The sequence below is a fragment of the Oryzias latipes genome, chromosome 23 (assembly GCF_053564925.1).
Source record: "Oryzias latipes strain Hd-rR chromosome 23, Olatipes_Hd-rR_3.1".
Lineage (NCBI taxonomy): Eukaryota > Metazoa > Chordata > Actinopteri > Beloniformes > Adrianichthyidae > Oryzias > Oryzias latipes.
The window spans coordinates 18,249,003-18,270,776 of NC_136259.1; the positions used below are offsets into that span (position 1 = coordinate 18,249,003).

General features: G+C 35.5%; 1 protein-coding gene across 2 annotated transcripts in view; it reads left to right on the forward strand.

Moving 5' to 3' along the window:
* iqsec3a (IQ motif and Sec7 domain ArfGEF 3a) overlaps nucleotides 1-21,774 on the forward strand; it is a 98,864-nt gene that overhangs the window by 24,601 nt on the left and 52,489 nt on the right. The window lies entirely within an intron of this gene.

Genomic DNA, 21,774 nt, shown 5'->3' on the forward strand with positions numbered 1-21,774 from the left:
TTCTGGATCACAAAGTCACATCTATTATCACAGATGGAGTGGAATGATTGTGCAGGATGGTGACAGCCTTTCAATTAGTAACGTGCTCCAACTCTTGCAGCCATGTGCCACAGCTGCATTCAGGGGTCTGCGGTTCCTTTAACAGCTCTATAGGGGACCTTGAGTCAATTCTTTTTTGCTTTGCAGTGAAACAAAGAAGTGCTGAAGTCAACACCAGGGGCCCCAGAAACCTAATAAGCGAAAGAAAAATGCTATTTTAGAATATTCAAGCACAGTGAAAGGCTCAGCAAAATACCTAAAAAATCCCTCAAGAGGATTCCCAATGGACAAGACAGAGATATATGGAAAGACAATAGGCTCAAAATGAAACATTGAAATCTTAATTATTGGGGCATATCTGTTTAGAAAGTGAGAAAAGTGTCACGTTTCTACTAATGTTTCACAATCTAAGATTCTACTAGGATTTATGTGCATCATCTACACAAAATATGTGCAAAAGTGAAGAGTCTCAGAACCTCTTGTGCGCTAACTGTGCATAAATGTGGTTTTGTCTGTGTATCAGGTGATTTGTGCGTACTATTTAAATATTTGTATGTGCAGGAGCCATTTTGAATTGGTAGTTAAGTTTTAGATGGTGAAATTTCAAGTTGTTCTACTTAAATTGTATTTTGTAATAATGAGTTCTTTGATATAGGAGTGTACATGTGAAAATGCAATTGCATTGTACAAAATGTATTGTTTAAGTTAAAAATTAAGTAGTACACACACAAAACAAAGGTTACACACAAACAGGGAGACACAAGTTCCAAATCAAGTATTATGCTCACACAAATGTTTTGAGACTTTTTTCTCTCTATAGAGATATGTTTATTGTCTGTTATGTTGAGACAGTTATTAGGGCAATCAGTATAATGGCTAAAGTAGGTAAAAATAAGAAGCTTAAATTTGCTCAAATATCTAGAAATTTGCAGGTGAACTTGCAGAAATCACAGCTGCAAGCTGCACTCAAGAACTCAAACTCAGGAGGTCCAGAGAAAGCAAATAAACGCAACATCCAAAATATAATATAATCTCTGAAGGATAAACTCACGGTGAAAAGCATGAATCTTTATTTGTTTCTCTTCATCAGTTATTACAGAAGGGATTGAAACCACTCTGTAGTTTTGATAAATGGTCTAATGCAAAAAACAAAGTATTGATGGATGCCGCTTCCTCTCTCTCAAACAAAATGTCATGCAGACTTTGAAATATAAACCAGTTTGGAGGTGTCCATATGTCTTCTTGAATTCTGTGAAGAAGCTGGTTTGACAGTGCAGACCTTTGATACGATGAATGAGAGTCCAGCAAACACTGACATAAATGTGGCTAGCAGTCAAAACGTCAATATTAGTCTTAAAAAAGTCTTATCTACTTTTACAGAAATGTCAGAGGATTCCCAGTTGATCTTTCCTCATTTTTTTGTTGAGTCATGTTTCACCTGTGGCTAACATAAGGGGTACAGGACTTACTTTCCTTAAATAGCCATGCTTGATGTTTCTTGCCCTTTGATGTAGTCCCTTAAGACAGTGTGATTATTTATAAAGGAATGGATTCCAGTAGTATTTTCCAATTTGAGAGCGTGTGACAGCTCACATTTTGGCACCATGCCCAACCCCGTCGACATCACTGCTGCCAAGCCGCCTGCTTTTGCGTCACCAGCTCCCAGAAAGGCTGCTACGCTTCTCACCATCTAAAGCCCCTTTAAACTAGTTCTCCTGTGGTGCCTCTGACAAATGACTTGCACATTCACATACAGGCACTTTAATTAGCCATCCTATGCTAATTAGCTCACACAATCTGCAATTGAGTTTGTCAGAGAAGGAATTAGTTAGCAGCTCCAAGAAGTTTCATCATGATTCAAACATGACAATCAGATTTCTTTTTAATGGTCGCACGGATTGTTTCTCGGCATCTATACGATGCCTAAAGCGTGATTTGGAGCAGAAATTATATGTGCCTATGCAGAGGAGCAGTGATCTGGTTCATTAAACTGGGAATCATTAGAGTTTACGACGTTATTGTTTACAATAAGCAAAGGAAAATGCTAAATTACTGCACACAATCTTTGAAACAAAGAGCAACATGGTTTCATCAGAAATCATGACAGGTCATAAAATGCTTAACTATTAAAACAAGTCCATGAAATCATAATGATTTTTGCTGAAAATGAGTTCACACGGCGTTATCTCCCCGAGAGACCATTTTTTGTCCTAATTAATGACTGGAATTATTAATAAACTGTAGTAATTAGTGGAGTCATGCTGTTTTCCAAGCGAAAAGTGGCCTAAATCAAGACGTGCTCGTGTCCTTTTGTTAAAAACTGAGACCAGTAGAGGTTATCTCTGCAGGGAGGACTACAGCTGTGATGCATTGCAGCTGTCATAAGAAATGATTGATTCATTTTGGTAGAAGACATTCAGGCCAGGAACCACTACCGGTTAAAGCAGAGCATGAAACGTTCAACTATGACACAGCTTTTTGTGGCAGGTATTCTTTTTAGTTTGTTTGCTTGTGTTAAACCAACAAGTCTCATCTTGTTGACTAGATTAGGATTTACTAATTCAAAGGGAGAATTTCTTAGTAGAATAATGGAAATTATCTCTGCTGTTTGAATGCCAAAAGCATACTTACCTAAATAAGAGAAGAAAAAAATAGCACGACTGACATTTTTTTTCATTCTTTTTATTAGCTAGTCCCAAAAGAAGTTTTATTTTGGAAAAGTACTGGATACTTCCTGCCACATCCAACTCAGACTTGAGACATGTCAAGTTGTGCAGTCACAAGTCGAAAATTCATCTGCTAATTCTTAAAGTAGATTGAAATGCCCAAGCTAGTAAAGCTAATAAAAAAAAAACATGTTTGGAAAGTAAAATTTTCCCAGAAAAGAGCCAGTGAAGAGATAGAAGCAGACCCCTCGACTTCAAAATAAAAGAAAGCTGCTTTTAACAGATAAAAACAGGAATCTTTAACCCAAATATGGATATATTGTGTCAGTTGTTCCTACACACTATAATAATAATGCATAATATTCAGAAACCGGCAGTGTAATGTGCAAGGATGGTGCAAATAAAGTTGTTCAACTGGAAAATGCCAGAATTTCTTTTAGAAAATACCAGTTTTAGTTCCTTTTAGAACCTGAAGTCAGACGAGACTAAAAGTTGGTGTCCAATTTTTTATTTCTATGGGTTTGGGGAAAATCTATGTCATATTTTAATGGTTCCTACATTAAATTTACAAAAGAGAAACTGAATCCTAACAAGACAGCAAAGTAGGCAAAATGTTATTTATGCATTTATTATAAAACAGAACAAACACAATCTGTAGAGCTGGGACACAGACGAGATGCAGAACATTAAATCTCTTTTACTGCTGACCTTTAGAAGCCACTGACTGTACAAGTGGTTGTGAACTTTTAGTCATGATAAAAAAAGAGAAACGTCACACACAGTTTGATTCCCCATATTTCACATTGGGCATAGTATTTTTGGCAGTGACTTGTTTTATTAATTAGAGTCCTTTCTTTGATTGATACAACACAGGACATGGTACGTTGACTTGTTAAAGTGCAAACTCACAGCAGACGCCCAGGTTCGCTCTCACCTTTAGAGCTGAAAATTAAATTTCACACTCTGTGTCCTCGGCCATAGTTTTGTTTACCTTTGTGTGTCAGTGTGATATTTATCCTCGCCTGTCTGTGTCTCCGGCTCCATGGAGGGGTTTAGCCATTAAAAATGAGTAGCCTTGGCTTCCTACTGTTCTGTTGTCATTGGAAAATAGGCCAAAGCAGAAGCACAAAGCCTACAATCTGAACACTGAAGAAGGAGCCTTCGTTCTCTAAGCTTTGGGTTTTTATTTTGATCCTCTAACTGAGTCTAATATTCACCTCCTAGCCAATCAGAGGAGAAGTGTCATTGTCCTCTAGGGTGCATCATTTCAGTTGTTAGTTTTTGTTCCAACCTTTTTCCTCTGCAACACAAGTCACCTAAATTCATTTTAAAACTTAAAAAAAAAGAGCACTGAATGAATGAAAAGGCCTTTTAAACAGTGTGAGCGCCCTGAGTAATTTCTAATTAAATTGATGCTCAGACTAATTTCTTTTCACCCCAAGGCCCACTTTATGCAAGAGAGTCGACATAAAAAAAGCGTCACCAGATCTGCACATGCTCAGTTGCATGATCCCAGGCGCCATTCATTGGTTTATTTCTACTGATGCATGTGGACATAATGAGAAACTGCTGCATTCTTGCACGTCAGATGTTTCTCTTAGGGTTTCTGTCGATATTTTCAGCCTTTTGAAGTAAGTTCAGATTTTTTTTTCTGCCAAGGGGTTTTCATAAAGCAAAACATATTGATAAAATCATAGCAGCAACAAGGCTTTTGGAATTTGCTCGCTTTTTCAAATGTTTTTGTGATATTGACTACGTAAATTAAAATGTGAGGGCTATCTGAGGATTTATTCATTTATTTATTGTGTTAAAAATTTAACAGTGTTTTACAAATTGCAGACCTATGGAAGCAAAATGCATTTAACTTTGAAAAATCCTTTTTTAGCACATTGCATTCAATAAAAAAAGGGGGGGGGGGGGTTGATTCAGATTTTATGTGTTTTTTGTTTGAATTTAGCATATTGCATTCAATTACCCTGGAAAACCCAACAACAATTATTTTTCAGAGTTTTTTTAAAGTAAATCAAACAAGTGTGATTTTTTTTTTTCATTTTGGAAAGCAGCAATTAACAGTAGCCAAAAAATGATAAATAAAATCTTAAAATAAATAAATAATTAAAAACGGAAGGCTAAATATGACCCTGTGGGTTCTCCAGGGTTAAAGAAAAATAAATGGGTGCTTTTTGTTCTAATTTCTTTGTTTATTGTTTTAATTTGGCACATTTTGTTCAATAAAAAAATTGCAGTTTTAATCAAAAAAAATTCTGTTTTTTCATTTATTTAACAAACTACATAAAGTTAAAAAAATGCAAACAGGTTCAACATTAATTGTATTTGCTCCTGCAAACTTATAGATTACTTTATTTTTTCATTGAATACACTTAAGTTATGAAGAACACTCGTTTGTTTTTGTTTTTTTCAAATTGAAAGCAACATTCTTCTTTACAGACCTTTTAAGTTTAAAAACCTCTATCAATTAAGTACTTTATTAATCTCAGAATTTAAGAGAACAATGATGAATTGTATTTGAAGGTAATTGTTTATGAACTCTGCACTCAGGGCCCACCATCCTAAAGGTTTTTATGTTCCTCTACTTAAACACACTTGGGTCAATGACTGTCATTATGCAGCCTCTGCAGAGCTTGATGATGAGCTAAATCCTTGTGTTTAGGCAGGGTAACATGAAAAAAAAAAAACAAAACATGCAGGAGCAGAGTTCAGAAACCCCTCTGCTCCTACTGTCTTAGATTCTGCTTGATTTCAAAATAATATTGTTTATCCCAAATTTAATTTGATTTAAATCCTACTGACTGGTAATGTGACAAAACTGACCAAAAAACAACAACAAAAAAACGGATTATTATTCTGTATTATTCTGACTGAAGTTCATCCCACTTCCATATGAAACATGCTAAATCATGGTTTTTGTCATTTCCGTGAACTGGTTTGCTTGTCCCTGGAGGCATAGTTACAGAAAAGCTTAAAAATTCTCTGAATTATGCAAAAGTATGGCATATTATACAGTAATAATGCTGACAGTCACCGCAAGAACAAGAAATGGAATACATTTTCCATATTTCTGGAAATCACTTGGACAATAGGAAGGTTATTGTGCCTTTTGCTCTCCCACTACAACAGATCTTTAAGCACCTCCGTTCAATACTGCGTTCTAGTTACCAACTATTGTCTTACAGATGTTGATTGCATCTGGAAACCAGTTCTAGCACCTATTTTTCCATCCTCAGTGTCTCCCTTATCCATCTGGGAGATGACAAAAACACACTCACAGCAATAACACACCTTTCTCTCATCCTACCATCTTTAATGGTCTGCCTTCTTATTAATCCTCCTCATCTGTGGGCCCCAAGCACCCATTGTCCTCCTCTGCACACTAAGACAAGAGCTCATCTCCTTGAATGTCCTGCAATAACAATTTTCTTTGTGGAGGTAAAAATGAAAGACAATATGAGCCAACAATAAAGGAGGCGGCAACATTTTCCAGGATTGGCATCTATTTTGTTTTTGGGACTAACCTATGATTAAAGCATCTCTCATTTATATAGAAGAAGGTGCTCAGGAGGACCAAACTCCAGCAGTTAGAGACATCTGTCTGTTCACATGGTTTCACATTTAGTCCTGACCTCTTTGATTTTGGCCAATCTCCCTATACTGATTCGACCATCCACCCTTTAATGTGGGAGGCTGAGGAGAAATGATGGTAGTTTCAAAAGGAAATGTTAGTTTTCATCAAAGCTTTTCTTTCACCAAAAGTTGGCATTTGAAGATAACAGAAAGGTGCAGTTTGGCCATTCACATGAATAGCACTTACTGAAAATTGCGTATTTGAACAGAACAATGTAGATATCAAGAGATGAGACTGTTTAAGAAGCAAGAGTCCTGATCTTGTATTAGAGTCCACTGGAATTTTTATTTTTTAATTGACTTGATCATTTTCTTACTGTCAACACGTGTGTGTTGTCCGCTGTGATGGTGGCACTTGGTCATTTTTACTTTATAGTCAAATAAACCTACAACCCTTCCATCCAAATGGTATTTTCAAATATCAATTATAATTGGTTTATTTCAAATTAAAGCAATTTCTTAACCGTATAGATCGATCTGATTAACAACTTGCCCTAAATAGTTCTATAAAAGTGGAAAATTGATTTCCTTAAAGTTGTTTTTCCAATGTTATTTTATGGACAAAAAAAACGAGATTTAAGTCTAGATTTAACCGAAATAACACCAGCACTTGCCTCAATCTGGTTGGATTGTAGGAACATAAATCGATTCACCGTTACACCCCTTATAAATACACAAGATATACATGTATATACACACATTGAAACAAACACAAATAGAAACATCCAACACACATTTTTCATGAGGTTTCATTTAAATTTTATTCATCAACACATCCAAATGCATCTCAACACGATTCAAATTAATCTTGGTTTAAAATCTATCAACAATCTATATGTGTTCTTAAACTCTTTTTTGTTTGGACTTTTTTAAAGTTCAAACTGGTTACGTTCTACATCCCTGCGTCACATATGAATATAAGAAAATCATTTTTTCTTTGTCCATGCCTTGTTTGTAATATTTTTATTTTTTTCCCTTAAATTACATCTTTCCTCTCTTTTAACACATTTTATAGGTTATAACATAATTTCTGCTTTAAGTTTTTTTTTTAACTTCTAAATAGGTTCTTTGTACAATTAAGATACTTTGTATATAAATTTTATTGCTTTTTTTGTTAAATAAAAGAAGAAGAACAAATCATAGGCAAGGCTAAATAGATCAATTACCTGTTTTTTAACAACCATACAACAACCATACAACCATACAGCTTCCTTCTTCTTCAAAACATTTTAAGGTCAAAAACTTACCATTAATAGCATTGACGGCCATTCTTTTTTATTTACATGTTTGCACTCCCTTTAAGTGTTTATTTGATTTATTTTAGCCACATTCTAGAAGTTCAGGGCAAGTATTTGTAGACATGAAACAAATATCAAATATTTTATTTTTCTATGCCTAGATGTCGTAAAGTACAGCTTGTTCACAGTTTTTCCAAGGATATTAGATGCCTTGTGTGGGTGACACTACAGATCAGCATGCATCACCAGGTAGAGTCCTTGTCCTTTGCAGATTGCTGATGGCACATCACCAGGCAAAGGTGTGGAGAGGAGGAAGAGGAGGTGGAGAGGATGTGGGAATCTGCTGATGAAGCTATCTGGTCTTCTGTGTGTATTGGAAGTAGAGTATGACAAGGATAAAAATGAGGGGGAGGGAAGGAGTAAAAGGTGAGAGGCTTAGCTAGATTTGAGAGTATGTAGGACAACTGGATTGAAAAAGGATTTTTGACGATAGTCCACTTCAGTAAGAAAAAGAAAAAGCCTTTTAATTTAGTGTGCTTTTGTGTGAAAAAAAAGAAATCCTACTCTCTTTCTGAAGTGAAATGAATGAGCAACCTTCAGATCATTGGATGTGAAGATAGAGGGAGGGGATCATCCCTTTCGAGCAGTTACCATGACTTCACTTCAGCTCAAACATTCATCTTAAGTATGTGATGGATGATCAAAAATGTTTTCTTTCTCATAAATTATGTATATAGTTGGAATTCAGATATATTTACTTTATAACTTAGAAGTTTAAAGTCCTGCTTCAACAATCTTTTGCTCTATTCTCAAAGCGTTGCCTGTGGTCTTTTAATTATGATTACGCAACTTTTAGGTAAAAAAGAAATACTAGGGTTGTTTCTGCAGAGCGACAGAAGTTGATTAGAAATTCGCCTATAAGTTGTGAGCAGGACTGTTGGCCTGCCCTCATGTCCCATCATTTCTTTGTTTCCACTCTCCTGCAGGCTTATAGCCCACTTACAACCCCAAGATAACATGAACGGTGCAACAAAAATGGAGAGCAATATTGGAGCTATCCAGCAGTACAGTTCATTGTAGTTGGTCTTAAAAGTAATTTTGTTTTTAATGTTGTTTTTTTTTTACTATAAAACAAAAATGTTTTGGAAGTCACCATCCATCCATCTTCTTAACCCGTTAAATTTGTTTCAGGGTTACGGGGTTGCCGGCTACTGTTGGGCGAAGGTGGGGTACATCCTGCATGGAAAGGTCGCCACCATGTTGCAGGGTTTGGTATCTGTTGAAAGCATCTATTAACAGAGTAGCTCTGCCCTGGCTAAGATGGTTCCAGCAACCTTGTGACCCTGAAGAGGAATACGTGAGCATAGAAAATGGATGAATGTGGGGAGTAGGTCTAAGTGCGCTTTTGTGTGAAAACAATGATAGATAATACAGAACACGCTTCGGGGTGAATTAAGCATGCAGTGTTCTTTTACAGCCCTTTTTGTTCCAGGAAACATCATCCTTCCTGCTTATTTGCTTTAGTAGCTCAATGTTCTGAAGTCATATATTAATGGAGGAAAGAAGTTTACTAAAAGGGAAGTCCCTTTCTGTGACAAGGATAGATGATGTGAGATTTTAAAGAAACTAATTAGAATGACCAGCGTAGCAAAAGAAAAAAAAACAAGAAGAAAGTTTGAGCAAACATATCTAGTTTTTTCCTTTTTGACATTTTTAGCTAAGTGACAAAAAACTGTTTTCCCCCTTATGTGGTGAATGGGATAAATTACTTTTTTATATTTAAATTGCAGCCGTTTTCCTTCAAATCGGCTTTTGTTTATGCATACATCACAGCACCGATCTCCCATTTCACTGCTTTAGCGTGTCTTTCCTCCTTTTCAATCCACATCAAATTGGAAATTTGTTAATTCCATTTCCCAAAACCCACTGCAATCTTGCAGACAGTCAGCTTTGGCACCAAAAATTCCCCCAAGAAGTCTTCGGTCTCCATTCATCAAGGTTTTAACTTGTCTTATTTAGCACCTTGGTGTGTTGATGTTTCAGCTGTCACCACACTGATCGCTTTCGTTTTGCCAGAATGTGTAATTTCTTTTCTATAGAAAGGGCCAGCAACACAGTTCATTATACAACATCTGGGTTCTACAATAAAGGTGGCCACACACTGAAAGTCTGGGTTTATATCTACATCTGACTCACTGCTTTGATAATACAGCACCATCTGTCAGGATTTAGGATCGGATTATGGCTATTTCTATCTATTGATTTCAGTATATTCTTTTGTTTTTAATGTACATGTACTTATGACTTTTTATTATTTTTTTGTTTATTGAAGGCGTGTCCGAAAAAACACAGAAAAACCAACAAAAAGTCAACCACTTTAATTTACTTAAAGTATAAGAAATGGTACAATTTTTAAAATTTTTTTTACGTTAAATCTGACTATACTTACAAAAACCTTAAAAAAGAAAATGCTGCATCTGCCATTTAGGCTCATCTATAATGTCCATTAGTGCTGAAGATGTAAAAAGAGTTCTGGACATAATTCAAAGCATTGAAGGTAAGACTACCAACTCCAAGGAGTCATCTCTGAGCCACAATCTCCCCTTTTGTTTCATTCACTTCAATATTAAAGTCCGTTTTTTGGGAACAATTCACCCCTGGACACATATTTATCAGAAATGAATTTAATATTAGGGGTAAATGTATGTAAAGTCTGGTAAAAGGTAAAAGTCTGCTATAGCTGGGAGAACGAGAAATAATTTTATTAACTGAATAAAAAGCAATGTAGAGAAGGAAATGTTCAACAGAAAACCCAAAGAACAACATTAAAAATCAAACAAGTGGAGCCTTGGAGCTAAATCCAGGTTTGAATTGACGGAGACTGCAATTTTTAAAGAAACGACACGTAAAAAAGAGTTTGAAAAACCAAGAATGGACATAAAACATTCACAGAAATTATAACAATAAGTCTTTGTTTAAAAACTAAATAAAAAAATCTAAATAATTTATAATGTAAAAAGTCCCACAAAATGAACATCCATGTATTCTGTGTCATACAGAGCAGAATTAGTGCAATACAACCTAATAGCAAGAAGGTGGATGGAGTTTACCTTTTTCTTAGAAAAATTGACTTAAAAAACTGTGATTATACTCAAAAATCTTTGTTTATTTGGATCTGGTCTGAACTGCTAGTTATTGATCAAGTTGTACAAGCAGATATCTTATTTGAGAAAAAAAGGGAATTTAAGCAGTATATTTCCCTTTCCCCCATTTTAGTGGACTCGGTTAGTAAAATAATTGTGCATTTTGTGGTACAAGCACCAAATTTGGCACCTAAGGATCGCCTCTTTCACCACAAAATACACGATTTGTCTGAAATATCAACCTAATCCGCACTGCTAAATGGGCCATATTAATCTCAAGATACAGCGTGTATCACAAAAATGACTTTTGCCTTTTTTAAGTCAACTTGAGCCTCCTATCAATGTGAAGCTAAATAAATGTTTTAAAAATTGCCTTTTGAACTATAGTAGAAGAAGTGGTACCGTGTGAACATATTTAATTTCCTCATTTTACCCTTAAAAATATTTTATTGTCACTGACCCCCATATGATTGAACGTAGCAGATCGCATCCCTGGGAGTCTTTGTTTCAGTTAGAATCCAGAAAAAGTGCACAAGTGTGTGAATTTCTGGAAAACTTGAAATACAAGAGCAAGCACTTACAGAAAAGAATCCATTTTTGACTGCTTACATTTATTTTTATTTAACTGGGAAAAATGTTTACTGCACTGCTCATAAAGTATTAACAAGTTAAATGAAAATGTATTCATGCAGCATAAAAAATGTTATTAGAACTCAGTTTATTCCTATTCAATAGATGAACTCTCACTAAATGATCAAAATTGAGTTGTGAGGGAATCAGGAAGGAAGTCATGAGGTTTTTAAACAAAGCAGTGGAATTAATTGTCTTTGTGGAAATAATATCTTGAAGAATAGTGAATATTTTTTTTTATTATAACTGCCACTATAATTTGGCACCACAGGTTCACTTCCCTTTGAGTTTTGATGTTGAAACCACAAATACAATTGCATAGTTGCAGTCAAGTATGTGACGCTGGAGGGAAAAAACAAGAACTATTCTCCCCTTTTGGGCTTCCTAAGAGGCAATTAGTTTTGAAAGTCATCTGGGTGGGGAGAAAGGCTCCATTGTTTGTTTCTTTCACAAATGCAGCTGAATCTTTTCTTCAGGCGTTGATGTTCTTCAAAGAACGCTCTTTTGCTCTGCCAGGCAGCTGCCTGTGCCACCAGGTGTAAAAATAGATTTGTGCCTCCTATGTGCAAAAGATGTGGTACAAAAACATGGGCATGAATGAATAAACATATACAAACAAACAAAACAAAGAAAAAAAAAAAAAAAAGAAATTAATAGAAACACTGCTTTACACAGATGTTGAGTTTTCACAAAAAGAAGTGCACCGAAAAATGTTTTTTCCAAACTTCTGCTGAAAAAGCCTCATTTTGATATTTATAGTAGAAAATACTTTTAAGGCAATAGTGACAGTTAGAAATAAATACTTTAGAACACCGGTAAGTATGTTCTCTGTATTAATGATCATCTTTAATGATTTATTTTAATGATTTATTAAAGATATTGATTTGATGGCCTAAAATCCTTTTATTTCTTCCATATAACACTACTAGGGTCTACAGATAAAACTTATTTTACTGTTTTTAATAAGAATATCTGGCCAAATTTATCATTGTTCAAAATGAAAAAAAAAGCCTTATTTGATTTGATTTGTTGCAAGAATTGAAAATAATTATTATAATATTATTGGAGTATTTTAAATACTACTGCAATGAAAATTACAAAACACATGTAAATTAATACGGTCAATTGATTAGAAAATAAAGAGATATTTGCAAAGATCTTAGAAAACAATGGCAATTTCGTGAAAGTGTAATTAATCATAATTATACTATAAACACACGTTTTTGTAGTAATGCATGCAATACACACACATATGTCACATTAGATTCAACAATGATTATCAATTAAAGTCATGTAAAGTTTTATTTGTTGCTTGAAAGAGGGTGGGAGGAAGCCACTTTATATAATTCCACCTGTATTGAGTTATTTTTTACAATACAATATACAATATACATAGTTTCCATAATCTAGTCAGTTTCAGATCAAGTGCAAAATATTTAGCATTTATATCTCAAATTTTGAAAATGTTCCCATGAAAATCCCATAGATCTATGACATTTTAATGATAAAAGTCCAGTCTATATATAAAAAAAAACTGTAGCCTCAATCAGTCACCAGATTTACTCACGATTCTTTGACATTTAATGATGGCATATCTGCTTTGGAATATTTTTGAAGTCGTCCTTGTGAATCTGCATTGTATTCATCACTGCAGTGTCGACCACATGAACAGCTCGGCTGGTGCGGCTGCTGTATTTTTACCAACAGCTCAAGGAAGCATCTTTCGAAGGAGATTCCATTTCAAATCCTGCATATTTGAAGAGCTCAAACTGTATGTTCTGCCAAGTTGCTTCTAGAAAGATGCATCATTGATGTTGTAAAGACTATGCTTACCTATTGACACACCCCTGAGTAATCAATGGCATGTCTACTAATGCATCTTTACAGAGATGTGTGAAACCTCCACGTTTCTGCTTTAAACAGTCCAGACTCTAGTGTGTGATAAAAACAAACAGTCTCATGATTGAACAGAAGTCACAACTTTCACTGAAGAACTTTGAAGGGACCGACCATCTCCAAGAGTCCAAATGTGATTAAAAAAAATCATATTTTTCTGTTAAAAAACTGTATGAATCCACATTTAGTTGTGTTCATTGTACAGCTCTTCTCTTTGACTAATTATTTTTGCTAAACTTAGCTATTTATGAGTGATGGCCCAACGTCAAAGAGAACAGAATTGATTATTCTCTGCATAATAAATCCATCACTTTAAGATTGATTACATGACTCCAACAGAAAGCAGAAAAAGGATGACCTCATGCTTTACTGCATGCCTTCCGAGAGGGAACTCCATAGATCTGAATTTGGACATTTTCACTTTTTATTAATTAAAGAAAGTGGGAAATTCCTTTTGCTTTTATCACATTTCAGAGCCTATTGTCTAGCTGCACACAGCTTTCACAGATTTAGGTCCTGTAAAGGTGCTGAGGCATTGATTTTGTTCTCACTGCACCAAAAGAAAAAATACTGGTAATCATATGACCTGCCTACTTCCTACTTTATGATTTAAACAAGTCACAAGTATATTTAAAAACAATATTTCTCAAAAGCTTTTATGAGTATTTCTGTGTGCCTCTTACGTTTATTTTATTATGTAGAATCCCTCATAAAGAATAACTGCAACAACAATGCAGCTATTACAGTCAATTGTTAAACATCTGAGGAAAAAAGGTTGAGCTTTTAAATTTAAAACACCTAAAAACCCACTTCGATCATCTTTTGTAAAAGTGTTCCAAATGGTCTCTTAATTATGGTTACGCTGTTTTTCAGCCACAAGAAAAACAACCTCTGTCATTTTCTAAGACAAAGTTTCTGTAGAGCAGGAGTACGTTTTTCAAACATTCAAGTCTCAAATGTGGGCAAGACTGTTGGGGCGGAGTAAGTATTTCCCATCATCCATCTTTTTACTTGCTCTCCTGCTAGCTTATAGCCCTTCACAACCCCAACTGAACACTAATGGTGCAAAAATGGTGAGCAATATTGGAATAGATTAGAACAAATACAAGTTTCACCTAGCAATGCTCTTGTTATTGGTTAGCAAAGTTGACCTGTTACAAAACACTATGGCAGCAACTGGGCTGGGATTAGGATCAGCCAATCAGATCTTTTCCCCCCGAATTATCAAAATAACACCATATGAAACTGTCTATGTAAAATAAATTATCAGAGGAGAATGGCACTCAAGAATGTACACCGGAGGAAGATTTTATAGAGGCAAGGACAGCTATACTGAAAGAATTAGGTAATGCTTGCGCTATTTAAAAAAAAAAGTAACCTCTTTAATGAGTTTAGTTTAGCTCTGAATATTGAGATAATTAAAGATGAAACTTGAAATAATTAAGTGAATGTGAAACAACACCTTGTAATAACCTCTGTAATAATCTAAATATAAACAAAAGGAAACAAAATGACTTGACATTCGTAAAACCATGCCAAAACAGGGAAACAAAAGGCTTGTAGCCCATGTTGGGAGCCAATTAACTGAATTATCTGAAATAGAAACAGCTGTGATAATTAAATAAAAAACAAAGTCAGGTGTGCTTGTGACTGTGAGAACAAACACAGTTCCTAAAAGAATAAAAAAAATATATAAAAAAATGAGGAAAAAATGATGAGGGTGTAATTAAGTTTTCATTCATTTTTGTTGTTGAATTATAACAATGTTTTGTGTGTGTTGGTTAATTAGGATTTTCTCCCTTGATCTCAGTTCTGCCATAAGTAAAATCTGTGTTTTTCCAAAAAAGAACGTGCAAACAGTATTTTCCACACACCGTTTTGTAAACACGATGCTGAAGAAAAACTGTCTCTGTGGTCGTTCACAAGAACTACAGAAAGGTGTGAAAATTAGCAAATATATTATAGGCTATGTCTTTTCTTTTTTTAAGAAAAATGTGTTAAAGATTAAGATGGCAGAGTCTTTCGATGCCAACTACTCGGATTGGTGGTTATGGTACAATTTAACCACATGAGAAGCCTTTTAAAGAAAGCTTCATAATGGCTGAAATCTCACAGCAGAAAACTGGTCATGGTGAAAAATGTAAAATCTTTTTGATGTTTGCCGACCTTGTTGTTTTCATTGATGTAAAACTTGAGCAGATCTTTCAGTCGCCTCAAATAATCATAGAGGGAAAACACTCCGCTCTTTCATTTATGCATTTCTTCACCTCTGAAATTATGTGTTACTCTCATAACACCAAGTTTGTGCTTCTACCGCTTGCAGCGACAGTGATGACTTCACACTTGGATGATTTAGTATACACATTTATCTGATGTGTTTCCACATCAATGAATAGACAAAATCTTTCTTCATGCAAGAGGTATGCTCTTCAGTGCGCCCTTGTGAGCCAGATCAAGTGGTTAAATCTTGATAAGGAGAGGGAAAGATACACTGATCAAGCAAGAAGTGAAGAGAAAAGTGACATCTAAGTCCTGCCAAGCTGACTCAACACACAAAAAAAAGATACTTTACTTTAAACAAAACTTTCATCTTCAAAAAAAAAATCTTGTGACAGATAGCATCTTCAGGGATCTCATTTCCTGTATGACCTTTGTGCATGTGGGTTCCCTCTCATAATGGTCTCTTCAGCTGCGCCTTGGCTGTAGTCCACCTGAGGACAGACCTTTGAACCTCCATGGCCACAAAGACCAATCTCTCATTTCTGCTGCAGCTCTCTAATCTTTGCTGATGATGCAGTAAATGCGACAGAGGCTAATGAAAGTCAATGTAGCCAAGAGTGTCGAAGGTCAAACTGGAAGCATAATCAGAGCAAATACTGAGTGAAGAAGTGTGATGTCACCAACAATGCTCGGCATACAGATGATTCTATATGTCCCAAATAATATCATTTATGCAGAAATTAAATTTGAAAATGTTTTTAGTAAGAGTTGCCTGCATAATAGAGATATTTGTTTTAGGAATACTTATTGTGTATTTTAGTCATATCTGCTTTTTGCCAAAAATTGGCTTGATATTCATAGACCCACTCCATTGAAAATTATGTTTTTAGTGTTTTAACATGTTTTTGTGTCATTTTTTTATAATGTTGAACATGTTAAAATGTAATTAGGACAAAAATGCATATTCTTAATTCAAATCATGGTGAATTAGGAGTAGACAAAAAAAATGTGTTGGAAGAAGCTTGCAGCAGTGATGAAGGTGCTACAGTTGGTGGGCCACAAGCTCCCTGCTCTGCTCCATTCTCATGCCCAACTGGAATTATTTGACGCCAAGTCTTTCATCAAGATTTGAACCACTTTGACATTTTGCACTCAGCCTCTTCCAACTGTAAATGGCGGACATGCACTTGTATCAGGTAGCGACAGTCCAGTGTGAACACCAAGCTAAACATGCGTTCAAGAATGGTGTTAACTAAAATTTCTGATCATAAATGTTATCAAGTAAAAATGAAATGTTTTGGTGCAATGACAAAACTCTTGTGTTACAAAAAGTTGCTGAAGTAACTGCACTCATTTAAATCCCTCTATAGCCCTCTTTTAAATAAGTAGATTTTTTTTTTAAATTGTGTAAAGGCTGCAGGGTTATTTTGGATGCTAACAGTGTCATCTTACATGAAAAAGCCTCTGGTTGTTTTTATTGAAGCTGGAGCTGGTTGTTACCTCCAACCACACCTCAGAGCTCCTGTGAAGCTTTGCACCAAATTATGCTGGTATGGAAATGAATGTGCCACATTTGCTGTCAATCCATTAGCCTGAAGGAGCTCTGTCGGTAGTAATTCGTGAAAGACACGTGGCTTGTTGGAATAACAGGTTTTCCCGCAGGTGTAACTTTATTGGGGGAAGCCCCCAATTTTCAGTATGCACTTTCTAAAAAATCACTTTTGGTTGCTTAGCAACTGAAAAAGATATGTCCTTCAACTTACTATTTCTTGGAGTAGTTTTCTTTTGTAGGGGGAATGGTTGCTTAAGTACTTTCCTAGTTTTACGATTTGATACTTAAATCATTTTTTATGTTGAACATTGCTTAATTAAGAAAGACTATTACTTTTTCATTGTCAAAAGATAGACCACGGTAGGTTGTCAGTCACGTAGGAAAAAGGGAAGCTAGGCTTGGCGCAGTGTCCAATGGTTTACTATTCTCATTATAAACTCTTACATAATTTTCACTAATCATTACAATAAAAAAATCCCCTGTGACACAACAGGTAATTTATTTATTATAGTTTTGAATCTTGGACAGTGGAACAGTGGTCTAAAACTGAGCTTGGACACAAACTTGGAAGCTTTAATCACAGTGGCCATCCAGTGTTCACATTGGACAAGCAGGGAGGGGCTTCTTCTTCTTCTTTTTCTCTTACTGTTTACTAGCGCATGTCTGCCTCCTACATTTGGAAGAAGCTTGGTGTGAAATGTCAAATTGGTGCAAATCTTGCTTGAGACTTTTTCTTTCACAGTTCGATTCCAATATATTGCAGCCAGGCACAAACTGCAACATTTAATTTATCCTCCATGATCAATTTGCAAACGGGCGTTCAATAGTTATGTGTTTTGTGTGTAGAACCTAAAAAGGGTTGTAAAAACTTGTATAGACACCTGTAAATGTGAGAGTTTTGAACACAGAAACGCAGGTTTACATAGACTTTTTATTGAAGGTGGCCACTTGAAAGCCCATTGAGGGCAGTGTGAGCGCAGCTTGAGACTACCTAATCAAGATTTACCTTTGCTTTGTATTACAACAGCACTTTAGCCAAAAGCCCACAAACATCAGGCAGTACATTTTTTTTCCCTTTTGCCTTGCTTCAAAAAGTAAATTTCAGAAATGTAGCCTTTCTAATCACTAAACATTGGTTAGTGCACATATGACAGCTATGTTCGAAACTCTTATTGAGATGGTAGGCCACCTTTTCCAATTCTACTTTTTTCTGCATTTTCACCAGCTCAAACTTTTTGAAGGATTTAAACAAAATCTAATTTCCACAAAGAATATTTTTGTGCTTTGTTTTGAAGCTGCAGAAACAATAATAGGAATAAAACTGTGACTATTGGAACATGTTTGATCTTTAATTTGGTGGGAAGTTTTACCCTTCTTTAACAATCAGGTCCTTTATAACCCATGGAACCAGGGGATAAATAAAATATAAATAAAAAAAAGATTTGCTTATACAAACTATTTCATATGCAGTTAGAGTTGGAAAAACAAAAAGCAGCTTTTGTACATTTTGAACATTTCCTATATAAATAGAAAGTAATATAGTATAATAATATAATAATAGTATGTTTAAACTCTTTAAAGCTTGGAAAAAAATACATTTCCAGACAAAAATAAAGTATATGGGTAGTGTTCAAAGACCCACAGAAAAAAGTGGAATTTATTTAGCTTATATTAATCTGCAAAATCAGATACAATTTCATTATGTTTAAAAAAATGATTAATAAACTTGCAATATTTGCTTTTGATTGACGTAATAAACATAAAGGTGTACTTTTATCACGACTTTACCAACTTATCAGCAGTCATGGCACAGAGCAGAATAAGTTAGTGGACAATGTAATTATGTTCCCGACAGACCGTAGAGACCAGTGTTCATCTGTCTTCAACACTGGCATATGAAAAAAATGAAAGAGAGAGGCAGCATCCAGGGCTTATCTCTGCCACCTCAGTCAATTTGATGCCTAGAACCTCTTAATCTCCTTACCTGGTGGAGGAAAGAGCGGGGACTGAGAGTGTGTTTGTGTGTGTGTGATTGAAAAAGGGAGGGAGAGGAAGCTTGAGAATAAGGATGAGTGACAGACTTAGATGTTGAAGGAAACTGGAGATTCCATTAAAGCCCTTTTAGATAACCAGACACACACATATTGTGTGTAAATATCCATAAGTTCACAGGCAGCACATTTGTTATCAGTGACTACATTCATTCTGTTTGTGTTCATTATCATAAATGTCCCCAGATCTTTCGAATCTTACTTCAATCAAGCATATAGTTTGAATTTACAGGTTCAACTTAAAAAGACAAACATTAAAGCCCACATTTGGATTAGTAACAGAAACGTGCAGACATAAGCGGAGACGGAAACCTCCAAAGCATCCCCCCCCCCGAAAAAAATCTTCTTCCCAAGCAGAGCTGCTTTTCTTGCACGCAAAAAAAAAATAAAAAATAAACCGCACCACCTGCAGAGCAGCATTGTGGCACTCTGTTTTTCTGTTCATTATTCATTACTCATACGACCTCTATTTTAGAAGTAGCACACCCAGTTATATGCTTACTAAAGATGCCGTCTCCTCAAGCTTTTGTATTGCCAAGCGTGATGAAAATAAGTGAGCTGCCTGCGCAGGAAGTGGAGAATGGAATGATTTTGCTGCACACAATTCTCTGCCGCTCTCTCTTTTTCCTTCCAGATACTGTGCTGTATGTACACTAAGTGCAGTTTGGGCTTAGAATGGAAATTTAAATGGCAAATATGATAGACACATATCAAGAATTTTTTCAAAAAATAACTATTAGTGGCATCAAACTCTAGTCTTAAAGAGCTCCTACGCTGTTATTAATATTTTTTTTTGTACCCCTGGCCCTTTTTGGTCCTGATTAGCTTGATTAGAAGATTTCTAATTTTAATTGATGGAACCCACATCATTCTTGTAATCAGGGGCAACCATGTCACACTTACCTGGTAAGCAAGAAAGGCAGCAACTCTCAAAGACCAGTGGTTGAAACTACGGAGCTATGCTTCAGAATTGCAAATATATGTAAATGTATTTAAGGCAGACAAAACAACAAAAGTCAAACTTGCTTCCAGCAAATTGTTTGATATTTGTGCTGTAACATAACATAAAAAGACTATTTTCCCCTTTTCATATCAAACTCTATCAGGCAGTGAGCTCCACATTTGTGTCCTGCACAACTTTTACTCCAAACACCATGAACAAATTTATCAAGAGTCAGAGTTCCTCGCTATGTTATTCTCAGCTTGTAATGGATCAGACAAGGTAACTTTATTGCACGATTCATACACAAAAAGACGTTTACAGTGCCTTAGTGAAACAAACAAATGAAAAGCCCATATTCATAATTTAAACATTAAAATAAGAAGAAAAAAATGCAAATAAGAAGTCAGGGGAAAGAACTGAGATCAGGATGTGATCAGGTTTTTCCTTCTTTTTTTTGTCAGCGTTACAGATGTAGTGCAGCTGCCTCAATGTATGTTTACAGAGTCCAATGGCCGGACTGTTGTAGTCTAAACTACAGGAAATAAATGCATAAAAATACATTATGCTTTTGAATTCTGCCAAATGCTGATTTAATGTGACTAATAGAGTAGTAGTCACAATCCATAATTAGGCTTGGATTTCTATTGTGACTTGCAGATGTTGGTTTCTCTGGGCTCAGGAAGATTTGCATAGTCTGTGTTCAGCTCCAGAAAGTTCAGCATCAACTCAGATGTGTTGGATGCAGTGACGGAATGAGTTCACTGGTTCATTGTCACCTGCTGTGAATGACATTTTATTATTTGAGTATTGTTGCGGTAGAATACATTGTTGAAACATGTTATCTGGCCTAGAGGAAGCGTGTATTTATTGAACACAAGAAGTTGAACAATTGAACTTTGATGAACCCTTTAATTAAGGCAATTTGGTTTGAGACAAAATGTCAGAATTCCCTACTTGTACTCCCAAACCACTACAAAACAATATACGTAGTAGGGGAATATCTTGATTTATAAAGCAGTTTGGACATAATGCTCCCTACATTTTTTGTTTTAGAAACAACAAATACAACATCACCAAGTTCCCTAATAATTCTGAACATTTTAGAAGACCATTTATAAACCCACTGTGTCCCGCTCACTTATACTTTTGTCTTTATTATTATTCAACTTAATTATTATTCAACTCGCATGATTTCTTTTTTTATTACATGTTACTTCCCTACCAGCTATCTGATTTTAACAGAATAATATTCCGTCCTTTCTCTCGCTTTATGTCATTTTTTTTCTCGCCATGGGTTTTAATTCTCTCCATCACTGCCAGAGATACATGATTGGTGCACTTTAGATTTCAGGGAGGAAAGGAACACTAGGAACACTAATGCATTTTGGGTAATGTAGTTGTATTTCAATTCATAGGCATATTATCCGAAAACTACTAAAGGGGCTCCGCCTTAATCTTGTCATTGATTGTTTTGATTGCATCCTGCTCCCGTCCTGCTCCAGTAAGAATTTTGTCCCATCCCGCTCTGTAATTAATGGCGGAGAAGACTCCAGTACCACAAGAATCCCGTGACCTGTTGGATTCCTGAAAAAATGTCAGTCTCTACTGTAGACCACCAAAAAAGGCTAAAAATGTTATTTATGTAAAAAAACAAGTAGTTTGTGGTAGGTGACAAAGTATTTAAGCTGCAGAGGAAAGAAAAAAGAGGTGTAGATTAGCATATTCTTCGGTTTGAAAAGCAAAGAGTCACAACG